Genomic DNA, 8,414 nt, shown 5'->3' with positions numbered 1-8,414 from the left:
CTTTTAACGTTGCCCTTCCTGTGCAGGGATCAGCTAACCAAACAGGTCCCTGAGATCCTCTAGCCTGACATCAGTGTACCATCAGCTGAAGAACTCCACCTAGCGACCTTGTAATGAGCCCAACCACCTGCAGCTGCGACTGAAGTGCAGTTCCCTAGTCCCACCTCCTGCCCCCATCTGTGTCTATAGAAGGCAGGATTTGGCTTGTACCCTGTGAATCAGGGCTGGTTCATTCATCCCCAGATCTCCACCAGCTGCTTTCTTCCTGCCTTCTGGGGGGTGCATAGCCTTGTCTTTCATTCAGGGAATAATGATCTCTCCCCTCATGACCGCTCCTGCTCCTTCCTTCAAACAGGAGACTTCTCAGCAGTAGCAGGTTGGGCATCACATTGAATAGGTGCCTACACCACCAGCCTTCCTTCCTCCTCCTGAGTCCACCATCTCTCTGCGGGGTCTCTTGCTGTCTGCATGTTTCTACCAAGGGGAGAAGGCTTGCAAGTAAAACACAAGAGGGATGGAAATAACAGTGAGCCAGTAGCAAAGAGGTGCTGTTCTCACCAGTGTTGCCAAGACACCGTTGCTGTGGTTGAGAGGCTGGATTTTTTTCTGATTTTTTTTTTTTTTTTTTTTTAAGGAAGCCTTGGTGGGCTTTGCTCCATACCTGAAAGGGGCCTGGATTCATTGTGGATGCATTTGCAATTCAGGCCCGTTCCACAGGCTGCTCAAGGTAGGTACCAAGGAAAGGCACTCTGGAAAATCTTTGGGAGAAAGTGGAAAAGCAGGGAGAAGCTTGGAACTAAAGGCAGCAGAAACCCTTGACAGGAGCCCCAGGTGGGGTGGAGGGAGATCTGGAAGGAGGGAAGGGCAATAGTGGAGAAGCAGTAGAGGAGGTAGAGAAGGCGCCAGGGCAGGACACAGACAGGCTGGGCCCAGAGAAAGATGAAAAGGGAAAACCTGGCTTTGAAAAGCCGAGGGGCAGAGCCAGGAACAAGGCAGGGCAGGATATGGAGACAGGACTGCGTGGGTCAAGTTGGACAATGGAGCCAGTCCTCAGGGGCCAGGCCATGGGAAAGGGCGGAGGGCATAGAGCCAACCCATAGCAGGGTGCGGGGAGGAGAAATCCTGGCTGCCACCATTGCAGCAGGGAGGGAAGAGTGGAAGGGGCTACAGCAGCATGGCAAGGACACTGGGAACCACCTGTGCTCTGCTCCAGGAAAGCATGGGAGGAGAGGGGGGACTGTGCCCTAGGGGTGTAGGACAACACATCTTGAGGAGCCTCAAGGCTCCTGTGCTGCACTGCAGCACTTGCTATCAGGCCACTGGCAGAAGCCGGAAGCCCTGAAAGGGGTGGCCTCTTCCTGTCTGGCAGCCCTGGCTTTTAACTCTTTCCTGCAGGCTGGTGAGCTGAGCTGCAGCCAGTATCAGAAGCCAGGCCTGCAGCCTGCCCACTGCTCACTCATCACCAGGGTTATGCTGCCATCATGTGGCCACTCTTGGGGAAGGGGAGCTCTAGCCACAGGCCCTGGTCAAGTCCAGGCTTGAGTCGAGTTTCTGCACAGTGGAAGGAGTGCAATAAACCGCTCTCCTTGCAGACGCGGCCAGTCTCTCTGATGGAGAGACGAGTAAAGGCGATTCCAGGCCAGGTGTCAGCTGCTGAATTAGGCGGAGTATTCTCAGTGCCAAGTCCTCTCTTGCTGTCCTCTCTCAACCAAGTGATGCACCCTGCCTCGTCTTGCCCCCTAAGCAGCTGCCTCCCCAGGCCTGACAGCTGGAAACTCCCACTCCCCCCTGGGCTGTACAGTGGAACGAGAGCATCTCCACGGCTGGTCTTGAGACAATGCCTTGGGATGCCCAGGAGATCCCATACCCTCCCCACAGTGTCTGTTCTCAGGGGACAAGCTGCCCACCTTACACTGGCTGAGGGATGCTTGGCATTTACCACATTCAGTGCTTGGGGAAGAGTGGCTTGGCCCCTATGCAGGGAGGCCACCATGTGCAGGTGCCCCCCTTGCACAACAAGCTACCAAGGGAGATGTGCCTGCTTTGACGGTTGATCAAAATACGAGGTGGAAAAGAGGCTGTGAGGAAAGGGAAGTGGCCAGATGCACGGCCCGGCTCAGCTCACATGCGGCATGCACAGGCCCACAGAGGAAATGAAGCGAGTAAGCGGCAGCGAGTCTCATGCGGCAGGGAGCGAGCGTGGGGCAGGAGGGGAATCTGTTACTAGAGACCTGGGGTGCTCTTGGCCATGCTTCTCACGGGAAGGGCCTCTACAAGTAGCTGCTATTTAAAATAACGGAGGACAGAGCTGAACACACATCTTCCTGTGGGCAGGGGAGGGAGGCGGTGGTTAAGCTGACAGGCACTGCAGAGACTTCCCTTTTGCAGCGTCTTTGCCCCAGGCTCATTAAAGCACTTGGGGCAAGGGGAAGTAGAGGCCTCCATTTTTCTATTAGAGGAAGAAACAGCCAGAGGCAGAAAGGACTTGGCTGGGGACTTGAGGGTGGGCGAATAGCAGAGCCAGGGCCAGGACAAAGGTTTCAGGATTCTCAAGCGAGAGCCCAACCTTCCTGACCTCGTGCCTCCAAATAGACTGAACTGACGAAGCAACCTCAGTCCAGAAACCAGCTGGAGAAGTGGGAAGGGGCCCAGTGACTCGAAATAGCAAGAGCATGAGTGCACAGAACCGCCAAAAAAGAAATCTACTTCTTGGTACATTTACTTATGCTACTTGGTAAATGGATCCTCAGCCCAGCCTTGATATGCTAATGAAATACCTGGACCCCATAGCACAGCCTGAACAAATGAGCTGGACAGGGATGAGGGAGGGATGATAGCCTTGTGCTTTTTATTACATCAGACAGAGCTGGAAATATTAAGGGAACAGGAAGGGAAATCATGTCTCACCTTTTTACAGGAAGATTTATTAGGTTATTGTGGTATGAAGGAGTTGGTTCTGGGAGCACAGAAGGATTGAAGCAACAGTGGGGAGGAACTGTTCGAGCAAAACAGGAGCACTATAGAGCAGTGGTGCCCAACCTTTTCAGCATGTATGTCAGGTGAGCAGTGCCAAGTCTGTCTGCCAGCTAGATCTAATCAATCATCCCATACGGGACTTAGAAGTTTGTGGGCAGGGGAGTGGTGACCGTGTTAACTGCCCTTGTTCCCCACCACCAGATTTCTGGCCCCATGGGGAGACCAGCACTTTGCTTTACAGCAGTGATGCTCAACCCTAAGAGCACCTTGAATCAGAACCAGAGTCCACATTGCACAGCCCTGCAGGGACTGCTTCTGCCCGAGTCAGTCTCTCTGGCCCAGGAAGGACTTTATTTTTGACATTTCTCTTGTATCCCCCCTCCCCCCATCCCTCAAGTCCATGGTTTCCCCCATTTTACATCTGTAGCAGCTGCAGAAACTACTGCACATGCCCCCAAAGCAGGCCAATATAACTATCAAGGCCATCAGAGCTCCATAGGGGAAGTTCTGTTGCCACAGGTTAGACCACATCTAATCCATAGGCTGGATGAGTAAGGACCTGCCCTTTTATTTAAAAAGCTCTCCAGTGACCCTGCTGACTCTCCAGTCCTTTTAGAGACCTCCAAAGAAAGGAGGGATAAAAAAAAAAAAAATTGCTGTGCCGACTCAATGTGCATCCATCCCCAATACTTCTAAAAGCTAGGATACAAATAGAAATAACACTTACAGGCACTTTATAGAAGACAATTCCTCTGTCTTAAGGTTAAGGGAAGGAAATATGCAGAGAATTATAGGCACTACCTAAGGGCAAAGGAATAAGTTCACAGCCTATCTAGGAATCAGAGATGCAATGAAGTCACGTTAGTATGACTGGGGGATTGACAGCATTTATAGTCCAGCAAATAGGGCTCAGGAGACCTGGGAATGACTTGACTCCATAGTCTGGACCAAGAGTGGCCAACCAGGAACCTGCGCACCACAAGTGGAAGGGCAGCCTATGAGGCACATGGCAGATGAGGGAGGAGACAGGGAACACAGTGGCAAACAGGGCAGGAAGCACAAAGCAAAGCAGCAGATCAAACAGGGAAAGGGGAGCAGAATGGCACTGAGGGAGGGTGTGGAGCTAATTTGTGGTATGGCTATTGCCAAAAAGGACTGGGTTGTGAGAAGCATTTCCAGAAGTGCTCCAACGACTCTGAATCTCAGTCCCATTTTCAAAGATAAAAAGTTGATGGGATTTACAAAAATGGGACTATCGTTCCCCACTCTTCGCTGGTTGACACCACTGTAATACAAGCAGCCATCATTCACCTTCCTCCAGGGGTGTTCAAGCAATGGAACTAGGTCAGAGGCTACCCCAGTAAGTAGCTACTTGAGCCAGTGGCCACATTTACAACACTGTGGACTACTTACTAGGTACATAGGTTTCCAGAACAGATTTTTTTCTAAAGGCAAAGCCAAGCCAGAAGTGTCCTATGCACATCAGCCTGGGAATGATTGAAATGAGTGGTTCTCAACCTCATTAGACTCAAGGTACCTCTTGGAAGAGGCTCGCTCAGCTTTTGCTTATTCCTTAACTATGGAAAAATACAGCAATTGTGCTGCAAAGAACTCAGCCGACAAAAGGGCAGAATGTTTTTTGGCACTATAGATTTCTGCTTGAAATCTCTCGGTTGATCTGGTAGGGACAGTTGGACTCCTAATAGTACTTATATTGCATATCACCCTTAAAAGGCTCTTACAGCACCCCTGGGTGCCACAGGATCCTGGTTGAGAATCGCTGATTTCGACAGTAAGCATGGAACATCTTTTTGCTTAATGTAATAGGTTCCTGGGCCATGACTAGACTCCAAACTACTGTGGTGAAGTGGGTGGCTCAGCAACTTCAGTTTTCCAGTTCTCTACTAGCCCGCTCCCTAGGCCTGTGGCCAATTTAGACAAGGTTGAACAAAACACCCTAGACATTTTAGGTTAAAATTTGATTGCAAATGCCTTCTCTGTTCTAAATCTGGCATAGGCTGGCAGGGGATATATTCCTCAAGGATTGTTATTCCTTGTTAAGGACAAAGAGAAAAAAAAAAAACAACTTTCATACATTACATGTAGGAAAGGCAGCTTATTTTCAGGAAGTTAAGGGTACGTTCTGATGACATCTGCCAAACAATGGAAGGAGAAAGCAAAGAAAAAATTCTTAAATGTCTACTGCAGGATGGAGTCAAAAGGTACCATGAGATGGGGTCAAGTCAATCACCTAATTATTTACTGCGTAAGAGGCCAAAGTGATTGCGTGAGGAGCAGATAGGAGGAAACAACAGCATCTCAGACTTGCCTATTTGGGAAAGGAATGGGAAGAAGAGTGTTTTTTTAAACTCTTGGAGCTTAGTGTGATCATGTAGACTTGTGGAGCCTGTTTAGTTTGAAATGGAAGCAGCAAGATAAAAAGGCCTCTCCATTCAATAAAGATGATGCTAGGCTGTTGTAAATACCAGCTTGGAAAGGGAAAAAAAATGTGACTCAGGATGTCAGCTGATAGCCCTGAGGAAAAGCAAGTGGGTCTGCCTTCCAATGTCAGTTCAGTGAAATGGAGAAACCACAGTACTGCAAAAATGCTTAGGGGTGTGAACAGACAGCAAGTGTGATAGTGCTTGCTGTGCAGCTGAGATCAGGGCCATCTGTGTGGAGGAAGCATCACAGAGCTGAAATTTCTGTGCAGCTTGTGTGTTGTTGGGAGTAGAAAAAACTGGGCCTGATTCTTCTCACCTGAAAGGCTGAAGCATTGGAGGGCATCAAGAGAAAAATCAAAATAGGGATGCAGTGTGAGTGGGAGGCTGGGAAGAGACCAGGAGTTGCAATTTCCACTGGCCAGAACAGCAGGTATAAGCAAGGGAATGATGAGAGGCAGAGAAGGATTTTGTTGCAAGGAGCCCACGGAGCTGATTCATGGGGCAGCTTGCACCAGCAGGGCATGTCTACATTGTCTTTCTGAGCATACCAAAGCCCTCTACAAATAAGCAGTTGGAAACTGGGTATAACAACCATAAGCTGATCTGAAAAGCCTTTTCTCCTTTAAGTCTCCTATCCAGCCAGGTCCAAAAGGGATATTTTTCAAGTTAGACCCAAAGTGAGGCAGAGGCAGGGACCAGTGGGGAGGAACAAAACCTTCCCAGCTCTGGACTGAAACACACCTGAGTTGAGGGTGCCCAGAACAGCGGGTGCATGCGGCGCTTGTTGTGTCTTTATAGATGAAGCCTCAGGAGTTGTATGGTTTTGAAACACAATGATTTTCCAGGAGACCAGAAAGACCAAGTGTGACTGAAGAAGTGGCAGGGGTCTGACACCTCTGCAATGACCTCTTTACTTCTCCCCTGCTTGGAACCAGAGACTGGTTAAAGCTCAGATAGTTTATGTGGAGGGAAAAGTCGTAGTGAATGCAGAAAGCTCTCTGGTTTTGACCTTCCACCACTACAGGAATTTATAGTTCCAAGGGAGGAGGCAGATGGCAAAACGGAAGGCCTCTTTTGGAAGCTGCAGCTGCATAAAGCAATGATCATATTATTGAAAACATAAGGCTTCCTCTATGCAACCAATTAGATTTCCTTTTAGGGGAAGCTGCAAGTGTCATAATTTGCCACTAGACAGGTAATCAGAGGCACGCGCACAATAATCACCCTGCAGAACTGCATTACTTGTTGATTTCAGGATGGGAGGATAACAGTAGTAAAATAAGGACCCTGACATACCGTCTAACTAGACATCCAACTTGTATAGAAACAATGGGCAGACCCAAAACATTTTTCTTTAAACTTTTATTCCAAAAATCCACCCCCAAGAAACAAAATATTTCCCTTCAGAGGCTGGTATCTTCCCTCCCCTCCCCCACAAGTGTCTCTCCCATCCATGTGGTAATTTTATGAGCAAAGATTCTCTCTAAAACCAGTATTGGAGAATGCTTAGAAAAAAGAAAAAACAACAAAAAAGAAAAAAGAAAAAAAAAAGAATTCCAACTAGCTCCCCCTCCCTTTGCCCCAAATAATAAGCCCCCCAACCCAAAACATATCAACTGAGAGAGCGCATAAGACTTGGTTTCTTTTACCCTTAATGCTTACAATTAATTTTAAAGCACAAACATTGGAGATGGACTCTAAATTGCCAACAAAAAATATATATATTTACAATATTTCTGTGTGTGTGTGTGGGGGGGGGGGTGTAAAGAAGAAAAAAAAAAAACAACACAAAAAACACAACCAAACCCTTTAAACAGTAATGACTTTCTTTAGGGAGTTTTATTTAGGGAGCAGTTTTTTAAATCACTAAGTGATTTCATATATATAATTATTTTTTTTCTTCTTTCCTTTGTGGATTTTCACCCCTTGCCCTCCAAGGTGGTGGCCAGTTATGGTAACGAGTTATCGCACCTTCATTTTAAGTTTTTAAGTCTCTGGAGCCACAGACTTGGTGGAGGGCCAATGTCTGAGAAGGCCATGGGGCAACGAACTGAAACACTAGCCGGCCCCTTCACCCATCAGCTTGGTCACCCCCACTGCCTAGCACTGACACCCCCCTGTAGCGACAGTCTGCTGTAGCTCAGTACTGACTGCATATTGTTTAGGTACAGAGATTCTTTTTTCCCCAGTCTGGAAAGCAAAAGTAAAGAAAAGAAAAAAAAGAAAAGAAAAGAAAGCTAGCCCAGCCACACTCAGGGCTGGTGCGTCCCCCAGGTCGGATGTCCTTGATCTCCTGCTTGTGGCTGCCCTGCGTTCCTTTAGAAAGGAAACAAAAAAAACCCAACAAAAATAGTTTGATTCTTCTCAAAAGTTTACCACAGGAGCAACCAAAGAACATAAAAAGGAAGAAAGCTTCCACTCCCAGGTCAGCGACAAGAATAAGTGGGTAATTTTTGCTCAAAACTCTCAGAATTCATTGCAGCAAAACTCCCATGTACCGAGGCACTGCGGAATTCATCACACTTGCATTTTCCCCCCTCTCAGAACAGAAGCTGGCATACAACATGGAGGTCTGGGGGAAGGAAGCGCAGGGCCTGACCCCCTGGGGGTTCAGCAGATCTGAACAAAGGCCTCATCCTGCCCCCAGCCAACACCGCAGCAGAGGTCACTGGTGCCAGAGCGGTTGGAGCCAGCAGGCCGCAAGGAGAGCTGAAGGGGTGACAGCTGCTTCCTCCTCTCCCTTATTGCTTTGGAAGCAGCGAGGGTACATCTGTGCTAGCCTCCTTTCAGGTTCTGCCACTGCCCTTGGCCTGCCTCCTTCTTCCCCTGCTGCTTCGAGTTGCTTTCTCCTGTGCAAGCCTTGTGAGCGGACTGGGGGAGCGCACGGGCAGTCTGGTTTTGTGCTATCAGTATGCTCAGAGATAAGTGGGGTTGGGGTATGGAGGCAGGAGGTGGTGGAGGAAGAGAGCACAGTGCAAAATGTGCATTACATTG

The sequence above is a fragment of the Crocodylus porosus genome, unplaced genomic scaffold, assembly GCF_001723895.1.
Source record: "Crocodylus porosus isolate Cpor-Errol unplaced genomic scaffold, CroPor_comp1, whole genome shotgun sequence".
NCBI classification, from domain to species: domain Eukaryota; kingdom Metazoa; phylum Chordata; order Crocodylia; family Crocodylidae; genus Crocodylus; species Crocodylus porosus.
The sequence above is the reverse complement of the archived record's forward strand: the minus strand, read 5'-3'. Positions refer to the sequence as shown.